Source organism: Rhinopithecus bieti, unplaced genomic scaffold, assembly GCF_001698545.2.
Source record: "Rhinopithecus bieti isolate Rb0 unplaced genomic scaffold, ASM169854v2 scaffold_7673, whole genome shotgun sequence".
NCBI classification, from domain to species: Eukaryota; Metazoa; Chordata; class Mammalia; order Primates; family Cercopithecidae; genus Rhinopithecus; species Rhinopithecus bieti.
This window is the reverse complement of record NW_016806375.1, coordinates 781,833-807,706: the sequence shown is the minus strand read 5'-3', so window position 1 is coordinate 807,706 and position 25,874 is coordinate 781,833. Positions and strand designations below refer to the sequence as shown.

The following is a 25,874-nucleotide window of genomic DNA, read 5'->3' as shown; positions in this document are numbered from 1 at the left end:
GAGGATTGGGCAAGATCAAAAGGAGAGTGGGCAACCAGGACCAACGCTAGAATTGTGAATAGTCACTGGCCACAGAACCAGACTGACAGGGTCCCTGCAGTGTTTGCCACTGAGCTTGATTACCACAGCCTGCAGAGGTGCTGCTAGCTACATACAGGCTGACCCTACTTCTCCTGGGAATGGGATTTTGTTTTGCTATCACCTGCCCCCAGGATGGATTCTTTGCAGTCTCCTATTCTCTGCATTTCTAACTGCTGTTTCAAAGTCCTGGGTGCCCTGCTTTCAAGAGGGGTTGGGAAGGTGAGCACCACATTAAAAAAATGTATCAGTTATTTAATTAGAATCGTCTTAAGAAATTTAGAACATCAATGTGTGAGGATAAATTCTACTCGTCAGGGCAAACACAGATCACAGTTAGCCCTGGAACTGAGGAATAGCTTTGATTTTGGTAAAATTTGCCAGTCCACAGCTTTCTGATCAACCAGACACCTCTCCGTAACTTCATATTTCTCTTTTTCTGCACCAGAGATCTCACCTTTGTGGTGTCTGGGCTTCTGCAGTTTAAGACGTTTTGAAATTTTCACATTGCTGACTGATACCAATTTTTATAGAGGTGGCAGTGACAAATTACTGGTGTGTTCTTCACAGAGAAACTCAATCGAGGACCAGAGGTCCAGTCACAAGTAAAAGTCACTGTCCAGCTAGCTGCTCCAGGAAAACCATCTTGCCTCTGTGGCGCCCAGTGAGGATGAGCAGAATGGTCCTGGGAGCGATGCTGCTTGCAGTTTTCTGGCATGCTGACTGCAGGGTTTTGTTTTGTTTTGTTTTGTTTTGTTTTGTTTTGAGGCAGAGTCTCACTGTGTCACTCAGGTTGGAGTGCAATGGTGCGATCTCGGCTCACTGCTACCTCTCGCCTCCTGGGTTCAAGCGATTCTCCTGCCTCAGCCTCCCAAGTAGCTGGGACTACAGGTGCGTACTACCACTCCTGGCTAAATTTTGTATTTTTAGTAGAGAAGGGGTTTCACTATGTTGACCAGGCTGGTCTCATACTCCTGACTTCTGGTGATCTCCCCACCTCAGCCTCCCAAAGTGCTGGGATTACAGGCATGAGCTACCATGCCTGGCTGCTCAACAACTTTTTAGACACATCTCCAGTAGGACGATAAGGCATCTTGTGAAGTTTAACCACTGGGGCACCACCATTCTTGTCACCACCAACAGGTTTTGTAACAGTTGCAAGAACCTTCTCCTTTTCAATCTTGGATTTAGCCGCTGAGTACTTCCTCTTGTATGTGCCTTTCTGGAACACATAGCAGGTCGGGAATATCTGTCAATTCCTCTGATGAGGACAGGATTTCAGCTGCAGTGGGGATTCCCTTTCTTGGGTTTGTTGGCCTTGAGGTTACCCTTTGTTACCTCGCCACTAGCATCAGCCTTCTTGGATTCAGATTTCTTCTCCTTAGTATCTGGTTTCTCAACTTTTTTACCCACCATCTTATAAGATGAGAAAGACAGCACCAGCCTGGGTGCGGTGGCTCATGCCTGTAATCCCAGCACTTTGGGAGGCTGAGGCAGGCAAATCGCTTTAACTCAGGAGTTTGAGACCAACCTGGCCAACATGACAAAATTCCATCTCTACAAAAAAATATAAAAACTAGCTGGGCGTGATGGCATGTACCTATAGTCTCAGCTCCTTGGGAGTTGAGGTGGGAGGATCGCTGGAGCCCAGAAGTTAAGGCTACAGTGAGCTATGGTTGCGCCACTGAACTCCAGCCTGGGTGACAATGAGACCCTGTCTCAAAAGAAAGAAAGAAAGAAAGAAGAAGAAAGAAAAAAAGAAGACAGCACTACATTTTCAGGCTCCTTAACAAGGTGCTTAAGGTTAGGGGCCAGCAGAATTCCCCAAAGGTGATAAAGAATTTCATCTGCTGGGTAGCTAAAAGAAAAATGCCCATGACATCTATTTTAAGCCATTGTTGGTAATAGTAAGAAAATAATATTTTTATCTTTTTGGTGTTTTAGATTTTGACAATAAAATGCTTTGTTGGTTCAACACAACAACACGGATGGCTGGAGGATCACGAAAGAATCTACTATGTCTATCATTTCCTTGAGTGTCTGAATGAGATGTCATTGGCTCTGTGGCAAGGGGCTCTGCCACTTACTAGCTGTATGACCTGGGAGCAATCATTTAATCTTTCTCAGCCTCAGTTTCCTCATTTATGAAGTGGAAATGACTTTAGCATTTATCTCTTACTTAGAGTTTTTGTGTGATGATATCCATAAAGCTCCTAGGACAGTGCTCAGTGTATAATAGTGCTTAATAAATGGTAGCTATTAATGGCTAATTTAGAGAGACTCGAGATTGAGGATTGGCCAAAAGGGTCAAAATGCAAGGCCTGCTGATGTCCAGGATGTACCAGGTGTCCACCTTCAAGGATAATTTGGAGGAAGGAGGTCATGATAAAAGATGAAGTGAGTGACCTCCAAGTTGAATGACCTCCATCAAACAAGATGGGCAAATTCCCAAATGCTATTCGTCACAGGTGCCTGAGCAGAACAATCTGCTTTCAAAGTACAATTAAATAGGAAAATGCTCAGTGATCTCAAGGGGTAGACCCACTCCGGTGCCCCATCTGCTCAGTTTAGGCACAGCCATTAGACAGCGCTGGGGAAAATGTTTATCTCTAGTTTACAGAAGGTTCTTTTGGAATCTCTTTGCGGAACTCAAAAGGGGGGTGTTCTCAGCAACTTTTGTTTAGGTTGGAATCCTAGGAAAGTCACCAATCTTTGGACATACTCACATTTCTATTTTTGTTCCAGTTATCCAGCAGATAATAAATAGGCTTTTAGTTCTGCTAAGTGCTAATTTGAGAGGCATCTCGTTTAAAGTTATTTATTGGGAGAAAATACGAAAGATGAAGCCTAAGAAATAATATGTTGGTGTTGCTGACTCACCTTTTCAGTTAAGGCATCAATTTTATTATTATTTAGCCTTTTGCAAAATTAAAATGAAAATGAAACCCCAAAAAAAAAAAAAAAAAAAAAGAGAAAGATTCTAAGAGGTGTGCATACATTTGTTTTCCCATAACTGAGGATCATTTGAGTTTATGTAAGATGCTATTTCACAGTTAACACATCACCTCTAAAGCTGCTGCATTTAAAGCTGGGTTGGTTGTTAAAAGCACCATTTAAATGTTTTCATGGAGGAATTAGGGATGGAATATGTACACACTGGTCACCCAGGGAGAAGTTGAAATAGTCATTTACTTCTTTAATGGAGGCAGAGAATGTAATTAATAACCATTTGCATGTAACAGTTAAATATTTCATGGTGGTGACAATGATTCATCCCTATTTCCTACAGCATCTAGAGCAAAATTAAACCCAGGTGTTAAGACGTTCAGGAAACTATGGAATGTAAAAACTTAACATTCACCCTGTCTCTGTCCTACTAACTCACCGTGCTTGTATTCCTCTCATACTCATCCTCCTTCTGCAAGTAGCAGTTTTAACTTCTGTATTGCTTGGCACCACAGGCTTCCTAATTTACAGGGAGAACTTGGCTAGTGCAGGGAAGGCAAATAGGTTTCAAGTCTCAGATTTCAACCTGAGATTGATTGGTAGTGGCTATGTGGAACACTGTGTTGAAAGGGCTTCTAAAAAGTTGCCTCTAGGCACAGTGGGAAAGAGGGCAGTGATTGATTAGTAATGCCTGACATTGGTTGGAGAGAAGAGTACTGTCCTGAATATCATTTATTTTGCCATCCTCAACCAGTGCAAAGAACCCAAGATTAGGAATTGGGTCTGGTCTCGGTTTAGCCATAGCATGCCATATGATTTTGGACAAACATCACCATTCTAGTTTTCCCAAATGCTAATTTAGAGGAAATTTAGTCTCTCACGCAAAATTTAAAAGGCTGTTATAAAGATTGAAAAAGATTTGAAAGCACAGAAATCTGCATAATATATTGTTATATTGCCATTTTCCAAATGGAAGGCTAACTGGACAGCTTACAGATTTATGTAAGACTCAGAGCTCCATTGTAAATCTATTTATTTTACAAATGTGAGGGGTATAGGGAAAAGAGAGTGTGGAGTCCTTCAGCAGAAATGAGAGATTGAAAAGGTCAGAGATGAAAGGAACTTAAATATTATCTAGGAGAGTGGTTTTCCTGTTTTTGTTTTTTTTTCTTAAAATCTGAGAAATTCCCTTTTCCCCCTCAGACAAAATCCTTATGCACACCCAATACAATAAACCAGTAAGTGGTGCTATTCTGTTTGAAGGTGTTTATTTCTTAGTAGGCTTCCCAGATCCTTGGTGGAGAGTAAGTATTAAGTATATTTTAATTCAATTACATGACCCAGGCATCTTCAGAAAGAGGTATTAAAACTTTTCCAGCGTGTTAAATTCTGCTACCTCACCAATGACATCTTGGACCTTGACCTCCAATGTATGTGTGACCAAATTCCCCTCATAGAGGCTGGGAAGAGAGGTAATTGTTTGAGATCCAAATGATAAAATGCCTGGTATGGGAGGAAAAAAAAGATTTCTGTGTGAGAGAAAAGCTAGTCCTAATTGTATTACAAACACAAGGACATAAAAAAGCTCTTCCATTTCTAAAATCCTAGAGTGGAATGAGAAGTCCTTACAGTGACTTTGCCTCATCATTATCCAGTCACGCAGTTAATATTCACCCGGTAATCTACTGTGCATCAGGCATTGCATTTAGCACTGCGGATACAGTGTTAGGCAAAACTGGGTCCGTGTTTTCATGGACCACATATTTTGTTGGGAGAGACAGAATGAACAAAGGTAAAAAGATTTTAGATGGTGATATGTGGAATGAAGATAGTTTTCATACAAGGGAACTGAAGGTGGAGCTTCTAAATAGCGGTTGCTCCATACTTGTTAAATGAATCAATAAAGGCTTATGATGGGCCACCAGAGGCCCCAGACCACACGTTGACAATAAATATTTTCAACAATGTAAAGAGTAGAACCGTATCAATTGTAATCTTAGAGTTCCCATGGGGCGCAAGAGAAACTTTATTTGCCTGATTGAGTGGGAGTCTGGCTCAGAGCATTGTGGCTAGAGCTTTTTATATCTTTATATTTTGGAGCTGCCCGGCCACGTTTCTGCACCTATAGCAATGTCATAAAAGCTACTCCCTGCTCACGGTAATGAAGCACAGAGGAGTTGTGTTAGGAATTTATGTCAGCTGGAGAAGGGACGCCGGAGTAGCCAACTTATAACAAAACAACTTTAATAAATTTTGTAGACTGAGGAAAGGCAAAGCATTTTATGGATCTGGAAAACAAACAAGTTTAGGGCTCAGAGCTGGGAGAAAGTGATTACAGAAGAGAACTCAAAGTTGAGAATAGAAAGAAGAAGACTGAGAGGGAGTCAGATAGAGGTTTGAGGAGCCAAACAGGACAAAAAGCTGGGTTCATTTACTATGGACCCCTCTGCCTTACAGGAATGAAAGTAGGAATAAAATACTCCACACAAAACTTATTTCAAAAGCCATAGTTCACAAAAAGAACCATTAATCTCACTGTGATGGTTAATTTAATTTAATTTAATCTTATTTTTGAGACAGACTCTTGTTCTCTCACTCAGGCTGGAGTGTGGTAGCAGGATCTTGGCTCACTGCACCCTCCACCTCTCAGGTTCAAGCGATTCTCCTGCCTCAGCCTCCTGAGTAGTTGGGATTGCAGGCGTGCGCCACCATGTGCGGCTACTTTTTGTAGAGATGGGATTTTGCCATTTTGGCCAGGCTGGTCTTGAACTCCTGACCTCCAGTGATCCACCCGTCTTGGCCTCCCAAAGTGCTGGGATTATAGGTATGAGCCACCGCGCCCGGCCTGTGATGGTTAATTTTAATACGTCAACATGATTGGGCCACAGGGTACCCAGTTTAAACATTACTTCTAGATGTGTCTGCAAGGATATGTCTATTTCTAGATGAGACTGGCATTTGAATTGGTGAACTCCATGAAATAGATTGCCTTTCCCAATGTGGATGGGCACCCTCCAATCAGCTGAGGACCTGAATAGAACAAAAAGCCGGGGAAGGAGGGATTTGGCCCCTTCCTGCCTGCTGCATGAGGTGGGATCTTGGTCTTATTCTGCCCTTGGACTGAGATTTACACCACTGGGCCCCCTGGTTCTCAGGCCTTCAGACTCAGACTGGGACTACACCACTGGCTTGCCTGGGTCTCCAGCTTGCAGACAGCAGATCATGGGACTTCTCAGCCTCCATAATCACATGGGCCAATTCCTCATGCCTTAAATTAGAAGCATTTCCCATGTGTATGCTTTGAAAAATCAATTCACAGTGTCAACAGCAACAGTGTTAGAATTGTGACGTACCTTCTTTTTCCCTAGTGTCTGTCATCCTCTTCTTCCTGGCCTAGGTATATCGCTTTAGGTTCAGAGGCTTACATTGAAAGGGGAAGACTGGAGATAAATGCTCTTTTTCTCTTCATGTCAGTCTGGTGAGATGCCCCTTCAACTCTGGCCTGCCCTGGCTATTGTACTGGCAGAGGAACTGCCAGGGAGATCTTGTGACTTATGTTGAATATTTATTCTCCCTGGCTGTGAAGGTGGGCAAACCAGATGGTCATTATGAGGAGCCTGGCTTCTGGATTTGCCTGTTACCTTACAATGTAGTGATCACATCTCATTATGTCCCAACTCTTATACCATGGAATTCCAGGAAGTTCTGAAGCCCCAGGAGCTTTCAACATCTGAAAGCATTTGGATTTACTATTCTGTTTCTCATCCCCTTGTTTGGAGGTCTCCTGTATCTTGCTGTGATTGTGCGCTTGTGTGTGTGTGTGCGTGCATGCTTTGCTGGTATGATGGTTCTCAGCACTGTCTCCTGCCTTACATCCAAGTTCTCCCATTTAAGCTGACCCTCTTAGTATTTTATCCCTGACATTATTTGGAATGGCTGGTGCACGCTGATAATAAAATCAGACTGACTGTTATTGTTTTTAAATTCTCCAAAGGCCATGCCCATGCACCCATTTATTGCCTGCACGTAGGGCTGACTGCTTCTACCGCCTCAGGGTCCAAGTCTCTGCTTGGCGGCATCCTATTCATCCTTCATGATCCATACTGGGCTAGGTTTGATGCTCCTCCTACCCTGCTTTCTCTATCCTATCACTTATCTGGTATGTTTGTTTAACCTTCTGTTTTCCGCCTCTCGATTTTAAGGGATATGGAAGCAGAGAATGTGTCTGTTTTGCTCACCGTCACATCTGCGGAGCCTAGCCCAATGCCTGGCATGGAGTCAGGATGCAATCATAATTTGCCACATGAATGAATACATGGTTGGCTTGTCTCATGACTGGTCACTCTCTGTCTTACTTCCTCATCTGTAAAATCGAGCACTTTCTTTACTTATATCATAAGATTTCCATGAAGGTGAAATAAACTGATGAGCACATTTTATTTTTATTTTTTGAGATGGAGTCTCGCTCTGTCCCCCAGGCTGGAGTGCAATGATGTGGTCTCAGCTCACTGCAACCTCTGCCTCCTGGGTTCAAGCAATTCTTATGCCTCAGCCTCCCGAGTAGCTGGGATTACAGGCAGGTGCCACTGAGCCCGGCTAATTTTTGTATTTCTTTTTAGTAGAGATGGGGTTTCAACTTGTTGTCCAGGCTGGTCTAGAACTCCTGACCTCCGGTGATCTGCCTGCCTTGGCCTCCCAAAGTGCTGGGATCACTGATGAGCATTTTTTAAAAGAGTGCAAAAAGAACTGTATAAAACTGTGAGGTGGTCATTGTTACGTGTGCTGTTGAGTGGAAAGATGACGCCTGACGCATCCTTTTGGTTTGTTGTTCTTTCCTGCTCTTCAGACACAAATATGTGTCAGCATTTAATCAATGCTGTCTTTCCAGAGGGAAGATTGACAGAGACAAGACTTCCTCTCTGCTCCTGTCAGGGTAATGGGTGCCTGTTGAGATGCTTGTCTTAATTTACCTAACAGAGGGCATTTGCCCCTTGCAAGTTTGTTGTTTTGATTTATTCAGCAGATTTGCCATGATTAAAGTGTCCTCTTTGTTATAAGATAAAACCGACCTTTTCTTTCTTGAGGTGAATGATTGATGAAATATATCTATATTTATATATATACGTATATAAAATATAGATATATTTTACCACCCAGTGAGGTTAATTTGATGGTTTCTATCCAGGGACCAACATGTTCTGATTTAACATTGAAATCTCTTTGTAAAAGGCTCAATGCTGGGGAGATTAAATCTAGGACTAACTATGGGCAGAAGGGATGAAGAGAGATTTTAAAAAATTGACTCATTATAAAGTAGATCTGTTTAATGGATGGGCCCAGAGATGGGATAGGGTATGTTTAAAGGAAGGAGGGAGTGTCTCAGACTGGGGATGTTTATACAGAGGTTGGATGGTCACTGAGCAGGAATAGAGCTAATTTATTTATTCGGCAGATGTTTTATGAGCTCCTACACTGTGCTTGACACCAAGCTAGGCACTGGGAAGAGGCTGCCCCAAAGCCTGGAGATGTGGGTCTAGTCTTGTTTAACAATAATAACACACAACTACACAAAAGTAGCAGTTAACGCTCATCAATTGCTTACTGTGCGCCAGCACAGGGCTCAGCGTTTTATGTGCACTGCTTCGCTCCTCAGAGTGCCTCGGATAGCTGTATTTCCCCTTTTTCCACTTACTTGCTGTGTGACCTTGGGCTGGTCCCTTTCCCTCTGTCAGCATCAGTTTCCTCATTTATAAGGATTGAACTCATCCCGGGGACAAAATGAGTTTCTAGGAGTAAAAGAAATTGAGACAAGGGAGCATCTGAGGGGGTGCTGAGCTCCCTGGCTCTGAATTTTTAAAATTTCTATTACATATAAAAACCAAATAGAGGCCATGGGCCTCCTAAAGGTGAAGCTTCAATTTTCAAGGGAATAGGACTATTGAGCAACACCAAACAAGGGACAGTGAAAGAGGAAAGGTTCTGTCTGATAAATTGGACCCAGTATTCTGGTCTGGGCCTGTTTAGACACTTACAGCTTAAAGTAATTTTACCTCTTGTCCTCACACTGTGTTCATCTCAAGAGAGTTTGGGCCAACCAGTTTAAGGAATTCTCAGGATATGTAGGCACAGACAATGATATCAGTGTACATCTGGTTGCTGGAAGAGTCCAGGGGCTTGACCTCTGGAACCCCCAGATAGACTCCGAGGCCAGGCAGGGACTCAGCCAGGACAGGAGACATAATCTTTTGGCACCACAGGCAGTGGCATAGCAAGCATGGGTGGTGGGAGTATAAAACAGTATTTTATCACTGACATTATTGGAATTGCTGGTGCATGCTGATAATAAAATCAGACTGACCCTTATTGTCTTTAAATTCTCCAAAGGCCATGCCCCTGCACCCCTTTATTGCCTGCACATAGGGCTGACTGCTTCTACCGCCTGCCCTTCTTTTTTTCTCTGTTGCCCAGACTGGAATGCAGTGGCGCGATCTCTGCTCACTGCAGCCTCTGCCTCCCGGGTTCAAGCAATTCTCCTGCCTCAGCCTCCTGAGTAGCTGGGATTACAGGCATTTGCCACCACGCCCAACTAATTTTTGTATTTTTAGTAGAGACGGGGTTTCACCATATTGGCCAGGCTGGTTTCAAACTCTTGACCTTGTGATCCGCCTGCCTCAGCCTCCCAAAGTGCTGGCATTACAGGTGTGAGCCACTGCACCTGGCCGTGCCTGCCCATCCAGCCTCTGAACATAGGCCCAGGATCTGTGTCCTAGGGCTTGTGCGGCAGGGGTGAGAAGGAGTTTCTTATGGAAATCAGGGACTGAGCAAGTGCCTCTTGGAGAGAGTCCCAGTTTTGCCTGTATTTTCTTAACTGGGGTCAGAACAGGGCATTCACTTTTTAAAAAAATATTCAACAAACATTTGTTAAGCACTTACTTGATAATAGTACCTGTCATTATCATTGAATTTAATCTTCAAAATTCATCCTTTAGGACAAGCCATATCCCTGTTTTACAGATGAAGAACTCAGGCTCAGAGAGGAGACGTCATCTGTGCGGTCGAGCTTGGGTCAGTACGGCTCCGGAACCTATGTACCCCTGGTTGGTAACACCGCCCCTCGTCTAAGTGCTATAACCGGCTATTTGCCTGGTTGCCTCTGGTCTGGGGTTGATGCTTTTCTCAGACTGTAACAAGAGCTTAACATGGTAATCAGGAAGGTAGGCCTGCCTGTGTTGGTACAGATACCTTGCTAATGAGGATGTGAGTTGAAGGAAAAGGGCAAAGCCCAAATATTGTAGCTCTGGAAATGAGAACTTAAGGCCTTGGTTCTGGCTTTTCAGTGCATGGGTTAAGAAGTTCTTAAAGAGGAGAAGGGAGCAGATAAATAATCCCGTGATCTTGCCAAGTAGTAGCACTATTAAAAATTTCCCAGGAAATTAGACTAGCTGAGTCAGGTGCATGGGAAGTGTTCTCTTTTGCTTTCTGCATTTTCCCCAGCGGCCTTTCTTAGCAACCCTCAGTGCCCCCACCTGTACTCCCGCTTCTCAATTTCATCCACTCTCTGGAAGCTCACCTTGTCCCCAAGCTCAGGGCACATAAGCACCCACATATTGTCAGACATCAATTCCTGTGGAATCAGAATGGCAAGGATGTGCCAGGTTAAACATCTGAGCTTTTGTATGTGAGTCTGTGTGTGTGCATGTGAGTGAATGTGTGTATGTGGTACACACACACACATACAGAGGTGTTAATCTGCTTTGAGTAAACCTTTTTCAAACACAGCCTAATTCCTAAAGAACCATTTGGAAAGTTCCCAAGGTAGGAAAAGATCAACCACAAACAACCTTGAAATAGTAGGTAGAAAGTTTGATTGTTTTTCTTGGCAGTAATTTCTTCCAGGCCTGAGAAAGGGGTAGGATAGACAGCAGCTCGCAGGAAGAGCTCTGGGCCGACATTTGCTAAGTGGTCTCAGGAGGGGGGCTGAAGCTTTCAGTCAAGTAGCTGGTTGTCCCCGAAAGCCAAACATTTGGTTTTGAGTTCAGCTCCCATTTGGAATTCATTTCCCAGACCTTAAAGTGAAAACGTCACTGTTGTTATTTATTTATTTTTCTTTATTCTCAGGCTTGTTTGTTTTCCAGCAAGGAGCCAAGGTAATTTCTGCAAAGGCTAGCGTCCTTTGGTATTTGTAAGACGAGGAAAATGCCACGGATGGTGTGTGAAGAGGATGTACAAAAACTGGACAAGAGGGAATTAAGCCAACTCTGCCTGAATTACCTTGTTTTTCTTCCTTCTTAGAAATCAGAAAGTCAGAAGCAATGTGGTCCATCACTGTCACTCCTTCCTTCCTTCCTTCATCTTTTTATCCATCCTTCCTTTCTTCCATCCATCCTCTTTTTCATCCATATATGAAAACTTAATTGAGCGTTTATTATGAACTAAGGGATACAAAGATGAACTAAACACAGTCCTTGGCTTCTAGAAATTTGTAGCTGAGTGGGGAAGACAGACGCAAACACAATACTGCAATGTAACAAGGTAATTATTAATATTACAACAGAAGCTTGTGAAGGGGATCCAGGGAGCCCAGTATAGAAGGTTGCTGTCTCTGTGTGGCACAGAGGTTGGCGATTAGCAAGGCTTCTGAGAGTAGTGTTTTTAAATGAGAGAGTTCGCTGATCCCCCTCACAGGACATGTGACAGAGGTGTGGCTCACCTGTTCAGTCGCCACCCTTGCTCAAACCCTTTATGGGAAGAGGAGCACACAGGCGGACAACTGCAGGAGCCCAAGTGGGCGTGTATTACAGTGGGCCCTTTTAGCCTTGCCATTTGTAGACAGCTTGAGTGTAAACCAGTTTAGTGGACCCTCTGCCTTTCTGCAAGGGCAGAGGGCCCGTGTGATAGCTTCCTGTATCCTGAGCTCTTGTTCAGTGTCCTAGAAAAATTGGGTCACACACAGCCTTGAAGGATGAATGTGGGAGCTTTATGAGTGGTGGAGGTGGCTCTCAGCAGGATGGATGGGGAGCTGGAAGAGGGGATGGAGTGGGAATATGATCTTCCCCTGGAGCCTGGCCATCCAGTACCCAAACCTCTTTCTGACCACCCCCAGGCAAACTCCTCTCTGTGTTCAGACATTCCTCCTCTTCTCTCTTTCTCGACTGTGTTGTTCTGCTGTCCGTCTGCTTGTCTCATCATCTCCTCACCTGCTCATCTGCCTCTGGAGCCTAGGGTTCAGGGTTTATATAGGTACAGGATAGGAGGCATGGTGGGACAAAAGGCAACTTTTTAGGTATGAAAACAGGAATGCCTGTCTTCATTTAGGGCTGTGGGTCTTCAGGCTTGAGGGTGGGGCCTGTGCTGGCGAACTGCTCTCTTCACCCAGTGTTTCCCTGTTTCCTGTCCGTATCATTTTCAGATGAATCTTAAAGGATAAGATGGCAGGGCAGGTTGGTGTAAGAACCAAGGCCAGATGCTGTGTTGTTGGGGTGGAGATAGACAGAAAGGGATGACTTAAAGAGGCATTGTGGGGAAGAAATTGACTAAGTGGTCTCAAAAGACAGGAAGGAGCAAGGGACAGGAAGGAGCCTTCTGCAGTAATACGGCCACCCTGTCAGTCCCAATTTTGTGGGGGTGGGCAGTAGGAGGTAGTGACAGGGCCAAATGGTTCTGTTTTTTGTTTTTTTATTTTCTTACCAAAAGTAATAAAAATGAACATTTCTCCAGTTACTTCAGAATAAGCCCAGTGCCACGTGCTTCGAATGTATTACCTCAGTGTATCCAAGATGTGGCATATATGCTATGAGAGATTATTTTAGGTAATACCCAGTTGAGGCATTGAATAAAACTGAATCGCATAGAGATTTTCCTTTTTAATTCTCTTTAGAGCTTCCTGATTACTTCAAGGACAAAGCTGAGTTTTGAAGCCTCGATGATTTTAACTTCATTTTATACATGTGAATCTCCATTTTAACAAAGAGAGGGCAGCCTCAGGCACAGAGCCTTCAGCAGGAAACAGCATTTAGCTAGGATTTAGCAACACTTTAATTGTTACTTACTGAGATAAAATTTTCAGTACAGTTTTTATTAGTATTATTATTATGGTTATTACCGATTTATGGCAGTACTTGTTTTCCAATTATGGTAGCAGTTTAAAGCTTCCGGTTAAAGCACATAAATTTAACTGAAAACATGAATTGATTTAAATAAAAAATATTATCTAACTGATATTTCAGGTTTTATGCAGATTTGGCAAAGATTGGGAAGGAGTATGCCAATGACTAAAGTTTGTATTATCTCATTCCTTGAAACAACTCTATCAAAAAATGCTGTTTTAATCTCTATTCTGTGTATTAAGAAATTGAGATTTATAGAGTTTAAGTAATTTGCCATGGTCATCCAGCTACCAAGTGCCAGAGCTGGGATTTGAACCCAGGCTTTTGTGACTCTTGAGTCCCATGTTTTTAACCCAAAGAATGTAAACCTTTATAGACAATGAAATAGCTGACAGGTGAAGGTAGGCTTCCAGAATATGAGAGCCGTAATGGCCTTATCAAACCATTCAGTCTAGTGGTGTCAAACTTTTTACTACTAGCACCCTTTTCTTCTTTATTTTTCAATTTCTAAAAGTAGTAACTGAATTTAATGGTATAATTAATTTATTCACTCAGTTACAAATTAATTAAAGATGTGCAATGCCTATAGGAGCTTTGGATCAGCTTGAAAGAACTAGTATGGCCTTGGGGTTTTAAAAAAGTAATTGAGAAGAGATTGAACCTCTTTTAGCATCTTCATGGATTCATAGTATCTGTGGTTTCTGGGTTAAGAATGATGGATCTAGGCTGCCCCTCTGTTTATTAAGATACAGAGAAAGAGAGTGGTTTGGTCACATGTAAGTAACTGGCAGGGTCAGCAGTCGAGTCCAAATAAAGGGCAGAGGTGCCTTCCCCTCTGCTGTGCTATTCTAAGGGGTCCATTCCTGCTCCAAGAGCTTTTGTCCAAGGACTCAGCTTCCTTCTTGTTTCCTGCCACTCCTGAGCCCCTGGTTTCTTGTCATCATTTGTAGCTTTTAGCTGAATCACGACCACATTGTTTTTCCCTCCTGGAAGTGCATGCACCTCAGGAAAGTGGTCATAAGTTGGTTGTGAAGTCATCCAGAAAATGCTTTGGATTTCTCTTCAAGTCTATGCCTTCTCTAGTGACATCGCTATGTACCCTATTCCCATAGAAATCATATTAAAAGAGCCTCCTTGACTTTGCCTTGGCTTCTCCTCTCCAGGCTCATCATTTGCTATTTCCCCAACACTCTGGCAACTCTGAACTACTTTCCTTGAACCTGCCATGTTGTTTCTTACCTTTTAGTCTTTGCACATGCTGTTCCTTCTTAATAACAAAGAGAGTGCTGCCAGTTATTTGACACGTCCCTGTGCCAGTCTCTCTGCCAAGAGCTCTTTGCTTATTTAATTTGGTTTTTATCATAGTCCTATGAGGGAGGAATTATTATCCCTACTTAATATATAAGGACAATGAGACACAAAGAGAATTAGTAACTTGCCTAAGGTCACACAACCCGCTAACGGCAGCACCAGCGCCAAGATTTGAATCTGCAAAATCTGACTCAGGGCACACGCCTTGACTCATCTCCCCTGACTTGTGATCTCCCATCCACATGGTTCATTTTTATACAGCGCCTGTTAGATCTCAACTTTAATATTGACTCCTCTTGGAAATCTTTTTCGATGCCTCTTGATTAGGTTAGAATTCTGTCTTGCTGTTTCCACAGCATCATCTGTTTCCCCTACTTGGTTGTAATTTTCTCTTTATCTATAATGTCTACCAGATAGTGAGCAATATGTAGATCATGGCTGTAACCTTCACACCCAGCACAATGTTGATCATATAGTGAGTACGCAGTATATAACTGTTGATTGAGTGAATATATCGTCTTTGTTCCCTCTGGTTCTTAATCTCCATACTTAGTCATCACCTATTGTAATTCCTATCCCTGAAATACCTTCCCTTTCCTATGCACACCCCCATTTTCTCACCTCTACCTTATTTCTGTCTCATGATCTCTCGTGTGGATGATAACGTTCTCAAACACTTATTCCCACAAGTGGACAGTTAATTGGGTGATGAAACAACAAGGTTATTTTTGAAATAAGGTTGATCATTTTCAATGGCTGTGGCTCAACTATCTGTAAACAATCATTGAACCTGGAAGTGAAGAATCTTTGCCAGCCTGTTTCAACCTCATTGAACATCTCAAACCACCATTCAGGTACACAGAAAGTTGGCCATGGATTAAACTGTGGTTTGTTGGTACAAGTTATGAGTTCTAGGCTGGATGCATCTGAACTTTGATTCCTGAATTTTTCTGTAATTTTATGTGGGCTTTGTCGTGCTGGAAGAGTACATACTTTCAGTTGATCAAAGCCAAGTAGCAATATTTTAAAACTCTTCGTTCAGAGAAGAGTGAAGTATTCATAACCCAACCATAAGGAGCAAGTTTAAGCTGCAGAATCTCCTTGAAGTTTCTTTTCTTTTTTTTTTTTTTATTATACTTTAAGTTCTAGGGTACATGTGCACAACGTGGAGGTTTATTACATATGTACACCTGTGCCGTGTTGGTGTGCTGCACCCATTAACTCGTCAGCACCCATCAATTCATCATTTATATCATGTATAACTCCCCAATGCAATCCCTCCCTCCTCTCCCCTCCCCCCTCCCCATGATAGGCCCCAGTGCGTGATGTTCCCCTTCCCGAGTCCAAGTGATCTCATTGTTCAGTTCCCACCTATGAGTGAGAACATGCGGTGTTTGGTTTTCTGTTCTTGTGATAGTTTGCTAAGAAGTCAAGTTTGCATGTTCTAATTGTTAGGCTAGCTATTAAAGACATAGTAAAAAATATGTAACTAACAAATGATAAAGAGGAAAATGTTATGATGATAATAATAATAATAGAACTTCATTAATCCAAAAGAGAAAGCAAGAAGAATGAAAAACAAACAGAACAGGTAGGACAAATAGAAAACTAATTTTCAAATAGTTGTATGAACTAATATACTTATTTCTATGGATACTAAATACTATTAAAATACAAAGATTGTCAAACTGAATAAAAATATAAAACCTAAAACAAACAAACAAACAAAAAACAAAACAAAACAAAAAAAAACCCTTTTTCTACCTGTTTGAGGGGCCGGGAGATTTTGAGGAGCCGGTGACCTAGTGTCTGTGCATCCCACATGGGCCTGTGCTCATGAGAGGAGAGGGCTGGCCAAGGTAGATGTGACCACCAGACCAGCTGAGCCATGACGGGCAGCTTAAATGTGTTAATGAACATGAAGCCTGCTTAGCAGAGGGGCTCCAACTTTGCTGCACATTAGAATCACCTGCGGGAAATTTAAAAAATCCTGATGCCCAGAATTCATCCCAAACCAATTAAGTCATAATCTCTGGGGATGAAGCTCAGCATCAGTATTTTACAAAACTCCCCAAGTGACTCCAGTGTGCAGCTAAGTTGGAAAAATCAGTGCCCTAGAGAGCATTTTGCAATGTTAGTTATCATGGTTAGGGCACTGAGTTTCGTCAGCCTGGCTGTGCTGATGGGCACCTACTGCTTTCCTATTAGCGTTGCTGCCTTTACCTGCCTGGTTGCCTCTTTCAAGCCTCCCTACCCAGTTCTTGAGCTAAGAATAGAGTTTCCAAAGCAATTTGTTTCCTAAAAGATAGAAGTTCATCTTTTTTCATGAGGCAAAAATATTCCTAGTATTTTTATACATGTGAACATTTCCTGGTTCTGCAGGATTCTGTTGACTCTGTTAGTCCCATCAGCCACTGCCAGCTCATTCAGCACACAGCAGGTATTTAGGCAGAACAAGGTGAGCACCTGCATATTCTCCCTGCAGCACACATGAGGCCTCCCACCTCAGCCCGCAATGTGTTCCAACTCAAAGTGAGCAACGGTGTACTGATACTGCCATGAATGAGGCCAGAGTTTCAGTGGATTGGATCCTGCAGTACACCTCTCAGAAGTGCGCCTTCGGTGGACTGAGAACACGAGGTAGGGGCATGGGTCACACCAGTGCACACTGCAGGTAGTAAGGTGCAGGGTGGCAGGTGGAAGGACAGTGTGTGTCCTGCCTGGTGTGAGCAGGCTGCATCACCTACAGAGCAGGACCTCCATGAGTCTCTGGTCATCAAAGAGGAATGAAGACACAGCCCCTTCTCTCCTGGAAGCAGCGGCATGGGAACGATGAGAAGGCTCTCTCCAGGGCGCTGTGGCCCTGCAGGGTCCTAACAGCTCTGAAAGCCAGCAGGGGCTTTCTGTGAAAGCTAAAGTCAGCAGCAGATAATATGATGCAGGATTATGCACATTCGAATCCCCTAGGGAGCTTTTAAAACCCAGGGATCCAGAGGCAGGGCACCATCCCCCGAGTCTCATTTAACATTTTATTTTGAAAAATGTCAAATATAAGGGGATGTTGGAAGAGCAGCATAATGAACACCTACGTAGCCTTCACCAAGATTCGCCGCTTGTTCACAGTTTGCCGCATTTGCTTTCTCAGCTCTTCCCCATCCCCCGTGTATGTACAGCACATACTTTTTTTTTGCTGGACCATTTGATTGTATGCCTCATGGATCTGTATCCCCAAATACACCCTCCAATGTAACCACAATACCATTGTCACACCAAAGAACACGGTTACAATATTGTCACCTAACCATAGTCACATTTCCCCTAGTTTCCCTATAATGTTCTTTATAGTTGTTGTTGTTTTTTAAATCCAGGGTCCAATAAAAAATCACACATTGTGCCAGGCACAGTGGCTCACGCCTGTAATCCCAGCACTTTGGGAGACTAAGGGAGACTGAGGCGGGTGGATCATCTGAGGTCAGGAGTTCAAGACCAGCCTGACACTATTCACAATAGCAAAGACTTGGAATCAACCCAAATGTCCATCTGTGACAGACTGGATTAAGAAAATGTGGCACATATACACCATGGAATACTACGCAGCCATAAAAAAGGATGAGTTTGCGTCCTTTGTAGGGACATGGATGCAGCTGGAAACCATCATTCTTAGCAAACTATCACAAGAACAGAAAACCAAACACCGCATGTTCTCACTCNGTCTCTGCCAGGCTTTGGTATCAGGATGATGCTGGCCTCATAAAATGAGTTAGGGAGGAGTTCCTCTTTTTCTATTGATTGGAATAGTTTCAGAAGGGATGGTACCAGCTCCTCCTTGTACCTTTGGTAGAATTTGGCTGTGAATCCGTCTGGTCCTGGACTTTTTTTGGTTGGTAGGCTATTAATTATTGCCTCAATTTCAGAGCCTGTTATTGGTCTATTCAGGGATTCAACTTCTTCCTGGTTTAGTCTTGGGAGGGTGTATGTATCCAGGAATTTATCCATTTCTTCTAGATTTTCTAGTTTATTTGCATAGAGATGTTTATAGTATTCTCTGACGGTAGTTTGTATTTCTGTGGGATTGGTGGTAGAACCTCCTTGAAGTTTCAAGATACCCTCACCATGACCTTATGCCTACTTAAGCTATAGCTAAAGTTTTTGATGCTGTTTGCATTTTGACCTCACTTCTACCTTCACCTATACAGACTGATTTGGTTCCTAGCTTCTCACACAAGCCTTTCTTTACCCCAGAAGAAACAAGAAATACTTGAGTTCAATTTTGCTATCAAGCATTTTATATACCACAGTTAGCTTAAAATAAATTAGATGTACAGAAGAGGTATGTAGTCATAGGTGCCTTCAAACATATTTCAAGGTAATACCAACCATGTTTATATGCCATTCAACTTTCACAATGCCAACAGCATAAACAAAACCTTTTAGGGAAGGGCCTTTTGAAACACACTGACAGTGATTCTCCCAACCAGTGACCCTGGCTCTAAGCTCTTTCTCTTCAATTCCATTCTCCTTGAAGCCACCTTAAACAAAACTCTGGCCATGTCTCTCCTTTGCCTAAGAAACTGAGCTTTTAAGACCTTCAAAAAATTGAGCCAAATAACCAACCATTTGGCTGTTCCCTGACCTACAGTCATCATTCATCATGCTGGGCTGCCCACCCTGAACAGGCCACCTAATACCCTGCCATTCTTCCTTAGCTGTTTCTTTTGCGTCTCCCTGGAGGATTTTCTCCCCACATAGTGACCTATTTTGTTTTTCCATCCTTCTCAACCTTATGGAAATGGCCCCACCTCTACAACATTTTCCTAGATCTTCTCAGTCAGGGAAAATCTCTACCTTGTATTTCTGAAACAGGAGAGTTCTCTGAGCCCCCTCACAGGACATGCAACAGTGGTGTGGCTTGTCTGTTTGGTTGCTGCCACTGCTGAAACCCCTTATGGAGGGGGAGCAAGCAGATGGACAGGTGCAGGAACCCTTTCTTGCAAAGGCAGAGGGCCAGTAGGACAGCTTTCTGTATCCTGAGCTCTTGTCCAGTGCCTTGGAAGAATCAGGTGACACACAGACTTGAGGATGATGAATGAGGTTTTTTATTGGGTGGCAGAGGTGGCTCTCAGTGGGATGGATGGGGAGCTGGACAAGGGATGGAGTGGGAAGATGATCTTCCCCTGGAGTTTGGCTATCCAGCTGCTGATTCTCTGACTGTCCCCAGCCGAACTCCTCCCAAAGTTCAGACACTCTTTCTCTTTTCTCCTCTGCCATGCTGTTCTGCCGCTCATCTGCTCATCTGTTCCTCTCCTGCTTCTGGAGCCTGGGGTTCAGGGTTTATGTGGGTACAGGATAGGTGAGAGTGGTGGGCCAAAAGGCAACTTTTTGGGTATGAAAACAGGAATGCCCATTCTCATTTAGGGCTGTGAGTATCCAGGCATGAGGGTGGGGCCTTTGCCGCGGAACTGCCCTCTTCTACCCAGTATTTCCCTGTCTCCTGTCTGTATCGTTTCCAGATTTATGTCCTTATTTTATCTTGATTTCTTATCTCTCCCCTGTATTTCCAGATTTGTGTGTATATTTTTCTTAAAATTTTAAATTAAGTACTCCTTTATTTATTAAAAAAATCCAAGGCTTTAAAAAATATAAAGAAGAAAATGGAAAATGACCCACAATTTATTTATCCTGTTAATATTTCTTGACATAAAAAGGAATGCATATATTTTGTTGGAAAATTCTGACAGTACATAAAGGAACCAAAGCAAAAAGTCAATGCCTCCTTGCTTTCTCCTTCATATCTTTAACTTTAGCATTTAATAGTCTGCTGTGTTTTGTGTGACTATTTATCTTCTTCATTAGACTCTAAAGTCCTTGAGGGTTGCCACCATAGCTTTGTATCCAGTGCAGTACATTGTAGATGGTGAGCATACAATAATGTTTGCATTGTTGTATTCACATGTTATCACTTCTAAGAGTTTTTATTTAGACAGATTTTATAATGTATATGGCACATGTAATAGGTAAACCTAGTTGATTTTATATGTAGAGTTGTATGGAAATGTCTGATTGTTCTAGGCATTGGAAGAAGGAGACCTTCTGGCCCAGCATCTTAGGATTGTAAGGAATAGAGATTCTCTTGACTTTCCTTGTCCTTTGTAGAAAGGCTATAGATCATTGGGATTTTGGAAAAGCTACAACTCATGTCTCAAGAAAGTGAGGGATGGGCCCCCTCTCATCTCAGTGTCTCTTTCTCATGGGGCCTCTGTTTTTCTCTATCTGTTCACTATCCTATCTTTCATAATATGCTTCCTTCCTTTTGCTCACTCATGTGGCCCCTGGCCCAGAGGGTCGCTCCTGCCCTGACTATGCAGGACCCTTCAGCTCAGCAGCCCACAGATAAATGACAACAGTCTCTAAGTGTACCAGCTCCCAGTGCTAGGAGAGCACCCGGGTGGCCTAGTTCATCTTTTCTATCAGACTGATGGTACAGCGTGTCTATAGGTAGCCGTGCTTGTGCCAGGTATCTACCCCTGGACCAGTTAAATGTGGCTATGGGGTAAGATCACGTGGTTAGAACCTGATTAGGCTAGCTCAGTTGGGCTCTAGCAGGGAACAGAGTCCCTGAGGGAAGGGTGGAAATTTTAGATTAAATCAAGTAATGAGCAGTTAAATATGTGGGGGTACTTAAAGAAATAAAGACTCAGAAGTGAACTGACAGCTTCCTTGATTGTTCAAAAAGGGTTATTCCGTGGATGAGGAGGCCCTTTTTTTCTGAGTTGCTCCAGAGAGTATAACATGAACCGGTAACTAAGAGTAAAGTGAGGTGCTAAGTGTATTAGGAAAACAAACCCTATTAATGGTCGATAAATGGACTGCCTCTTGAAGTTGTAAGTTTTATTCACGGAGAATGTTTGAATGGAACATGGATGAGCTCTTCTGATGAGGCATTTGTGCATTTGGGAAGATTTGGATCCAACGACCTTGAAAAGTTTTTTCCAACATTTGCAATTCCAAGGACTTACTTTTAAGGGTTTCTTCTCAACCACATTCACAAAATATCTAGGCAAACACATGTGCACCTCTGAGTTTAACACCTGGCATGTGGCATTTACACAGTTGAAGAGCTCTTCCTGATTTGTGCCTCCCAATTTGATTGTAATATCACTGGAGGCTACTTAGCCATCTGGATGTTGCTACCTCCTGTCTCCTGGAGTGCTGTTGCATCCAGCTAGGTTTGGTAGCCTTGGGCTCCTTTCATTTTCCAAATAGCTAAGCAATTATAATACAGGAAGCAAGAGCAAGGCTGATGACAAAGCCACCCTTTTCTTAGTGAGAGCAGAAGAAAAGCTTGCCTGCCTGGAAAGAATCTACTAGTAATTTTGAATCACCAAACTCATTGCTAACTAACATTGTAATTAGAGTTAAACCATGAAAGTCAAGATTTAGGAGGCCATCTGGTCTGCTGTTTGAAGAGAGGGAGAACATTCTAACCTTGGAGAATGGAATTGTTGGGGCTCCTGAAAGTGACCTTGTACTTTACTTGAATTTTTTCTGTTCCAATCTCCCCTGTGATGGATGGTAAACGCTGTGCTGAAAAAACACAGATGTTGTCCAAGACCTTGGCAGAATGGCTTGCCTCCATTCTCTGACTTGAATCCAGTAGCACCAAATCTGTGACCATTTTCTGAAGGCCTGTTAAATGCAAGGTACTGTGCTAATCCCTGTGGATTAAAAGCATATGGCATCCTCCTTTATGAAGACTAGAATCTAATTGGAGGGCAAAACATAAAAAGTTGAACAGTTGAAATGACACATCCAAAGAGGTCGAAGTAGAGGGACCCTAGTGACGTATGCTTTGAAGACTGAAGGGATAACATATAGAGATGTTAGCTGGGCCTTATGGACTTGATAGGTCAAAGTGCATTCAAGGTAAGTAGAGCTGTCTTGTGCAAGGCAAGTTACCGAAAAGCCAACACCCATTTGGAAGATCTCCAGTGCATCAATTTGAGAAAGCACTCTCATGGGATGTTAGATTTAGCACTCTCTCCTGGTAGACAGGGAGCTAAATGATTCAGTTATGTGTCCTCAGCATGCATATCCCAGTACCTTTTTGTAAACTTTAAAAGCAGCATTTCGAAGGCAATTCTATTCTGTGTTACTGCCTTTGCCTTGAGTTACAGACTAGCAATGATTTATGGTAATTTCCTGACATGTGCCTCTTCTATTGAGCCAAGAATTTGCCTGCCTCTGACACCCACTTTGAAGCTTAACTTTGACCTTGAGAATCACAGGGAAAAAGTATCACCTTTTTTCTTTTCACTTCTTGTTTTTTTCTTTAACTTTTATTTTAAGTTCAGGGGTACATATGCAGTATGGGGAGGTTTGTTAAACAGGTAAACGTGTACCATGGTGGTTTGCTGCACAAATCATCCCATTACCTAAGTATTAGACCTATCTTACGTTAGCTATTCTTCCTGATGCTGTCCCTCCCCCAACTCCTCCCAACAGGCCCCATTGTGTGTTGTTTCCATTCATGTGTCTATGTGTTATCATTGTTCGGCTTCCACTCATAAGTGAGAACATGTGGTGTTTGGTTTTTTGTTTCTGTGTTAGCTTGCTGAGGATAATAGCTTCCAACTCCATCCATGTCCCAACAAAGGACATGATCTCATTCCTTTTTATGGCTGCATAGTATTTCATGGTACATATGTACTACATTTTCTTTTCTTTTCTTTTTTTTTGTTGACCCAGATTTATTGAAAATAATATAGCACTGCAGAAAAAATTCAAACAGGTTCCCGAGGCGTTTTGAAATTCATCCCAACTATAGGCTGAGTGACCTGCAGGTTGGACAGACTGCCGAAGTCCAAAAGCTTCAGCATTTCCTTAGTGTCAGTATCTACTTCAATTATCTCCTGATCCAGGGCTGAGACCTCAGGAACGTAATTGTCTCTCCTTTCTCTCTCCTCCTCCTGCAACTTGATGGAAATACCTCTTACAGGGCCTCTCCGAATCCGCTTCATCAGATGGGTGACATAGCCTGCTATCTTGTGGAGCTTCTTGCTGGGGATAATGGTGATCTCCTCGCACACGTGCTTGTTCGTGTAGAAATTGTTGCCCAGGCGCGTGTAGTACTTCTCTATGATGACCCGGGCCGCCTTCTTCACGGTTTTGGTGCAAACGCGGCCCATGTTGGCGGGTCCTTGGTAAAAGAGCACTACATTTTCTTTATCCAGTCTATCATTGATGGACATTTAGGTTGATTCCATGTCTTTGCTATTGTGAACAGTGTTGTGATGAATATACGCATGCATGCATCTTTATAATCGGATGATTTATATATTTTTGGGTATTATACCCAGTAATGGGATTGCTGAGTCAAATGGTATTTCTGTCTCTAGTATCACCTTTTTTTCTGTACCATGGCCATTCTGGTATTTGAAGTCAGCTATCACACCTCTTCTGAATTTTGTCTCTCCTGGGTTAACCATCTACAATTTCTCCCTGTTTCATACAATATTGCCCTCACTGTTTTGGTTGCCTCAAGCAACTGTCGATGGCAGTTTTGCCCAGTTTTGCACCTATGGCAAGATAACGTGGGATATGGATGACCTATGTTTTTGATAGGTCAATTGCACTTCAATAAGTGCAATCACTTCTCTTAGGAGGAACTATTAGTCTTTATTGGAGCTCTTCTTGGGGCACTGACTAGAAGGGTCAGAACTGAAGCATTTGTATCAAAGAGGGCCTTGAAGAAATAGATTCCTATTTCCTGTACCTGTCTTCTTTCACCTCCAGTCTCTTTTCTACAGAAAGAACACACACAAAGATAGCACACACATCTCTATTCAGTCTGCAAAGCATGATGCCTTGCTGAGCATTTGCTTTCTAGGTAAGTCCCACTATTTTATAGGCATTTGCTTATGAAGTTATTCAAGCAATGAAATCACTCATTTGCTCATTAGTGAGCACCGTACATAACAGACTTGTGCTACAGATGCAGATTCAAAGTAGAGTCTGTGTCCTCAAGGAGATTACAGGCTGAATGAGTTAGGCTCCTAGATGAGTGGATTATAGTTCAGTGGGTTAAATGCTAAAATGAGAATAGCAGCTAGGCGTGGTGGCATATGCCTGTAATTCCAGCACTTTGGGAGGCTGAGGCAGGCAGATCACTTGAGGCCAGGAGTTCAAGACCAGCCTGGCCAGCACAGTGAAATTCCATCTCTACTAAAAATAGAAAATAGCTGGGCGTGGTGGCACATGCCTATAATCCCAGCTACTTGGGAGAATTGTTTGAACCAAGGAGGCAAAGGCTGCTGGAGCCAAGATCATGCCACTGCACTCCAACCTGGGTGACAGAGTGAGACCCTGCCTCAAAGAAAAATAAAATAAAATAAAATAATCATAGTAGAAACACAAAGCAGGGAGTGATGAGATGGGTAGTACTGGAGGAGGTTGGGGGGACTTAATACCAGAAGATCATAATGACTAGATCGAGTGTGGCTTGAAAGCAGGGATAGGGCCTTATTCATCCGTTTCAGCCTCTGCTCCTAGCATGGTGTCCAACATGTTATAAATGCCCAGTTAATATTCATGCAAGAAGCTGAATGAGCTACTGTCTTCCATTAAAGCTGGAGCAGCTCTTCTCTGAAGTTGCATTCAACAAGCACAGGGTTGAAGAGAAAGAGCCCAAAGAGGATGCCCCAAGTTGCTGGATTTTTGCCAGGAGAGTACAGAAGAAGTCCACCAAGTTGGGTTCTTCAGCATGAAAAATGCCATATCTCCCTGTAACTTAGTGTTTCAACGTGTAGCTTTCTCAGTCCTGCTGGGAACTTGTGCTGGGGTTCTGGAGGCCACCTGTTTCCCTGCATTTGGTCTTGGGGAAGGGAGAGATGTCTCTGTTCCTGTGAAATTCCTCCCACTTCTCTCCCCATGGGAGATTCTCTCTCTGCCTTCCTGATGACTTTCAACTCTTACCTCACTAGATAGCAATGATTGCAACATGCTCGTCAAAAGACAAAAGCTCTAGCTACTCAACTCTCAGCTCCTCGTGGTATTCGCAAATTACACAACCACTGGGAAAATGCCCATTGCCTTACACTTTAAAGTGTTTGGGTCTTACTCCCCTAAACACCTGGAGTAAATACTGAAATGTGTACAAAACTTTATATGTACATTATTCCATTAATTCTATGACATAGTCAGCAGAGGTGTCCTCCCCTTTATTTATAATGATGAGTCTATGAAGAACTTTGGTTTCTCAAGATCATATTTTTGTTAAGAATTGAACTTGAACCCAGGGCTTTAGTGTTTTTTTTTTTTTTTTAACTTTTATTTTAAGTTCAGGGGTACACGTGCAGGTTTGTTATACAGGTAAACTTGTGTCATGAAGGTTTGTTGTACAGATTATTTCATCACCTAGGTGTTAAACCTAGTACC

General features: G+C 42.8%; 2 pseudogenes; both read right to left on the bottom strand.

Annotated features, from left to right (window-relative positions):
• Positions 1–357: 357 nt before the first annotated feature.
• Positions 358–1,494, bottom strand: LOC108532102 (60S ribosomal protein L6-like; annotated as a pseudogene).
• Positions 1,495–23,221: 21,727 nt separating this feature from the next.
• LOC108532098 (40S ribosomal protein S17 pseudogene) lies at positions 23,222–23,650 on the bottom strand (annotated as a pseudogene).
• Between the last annotated feature and the right edge of the window lie 2,224 nt (positions 23,651–25,874).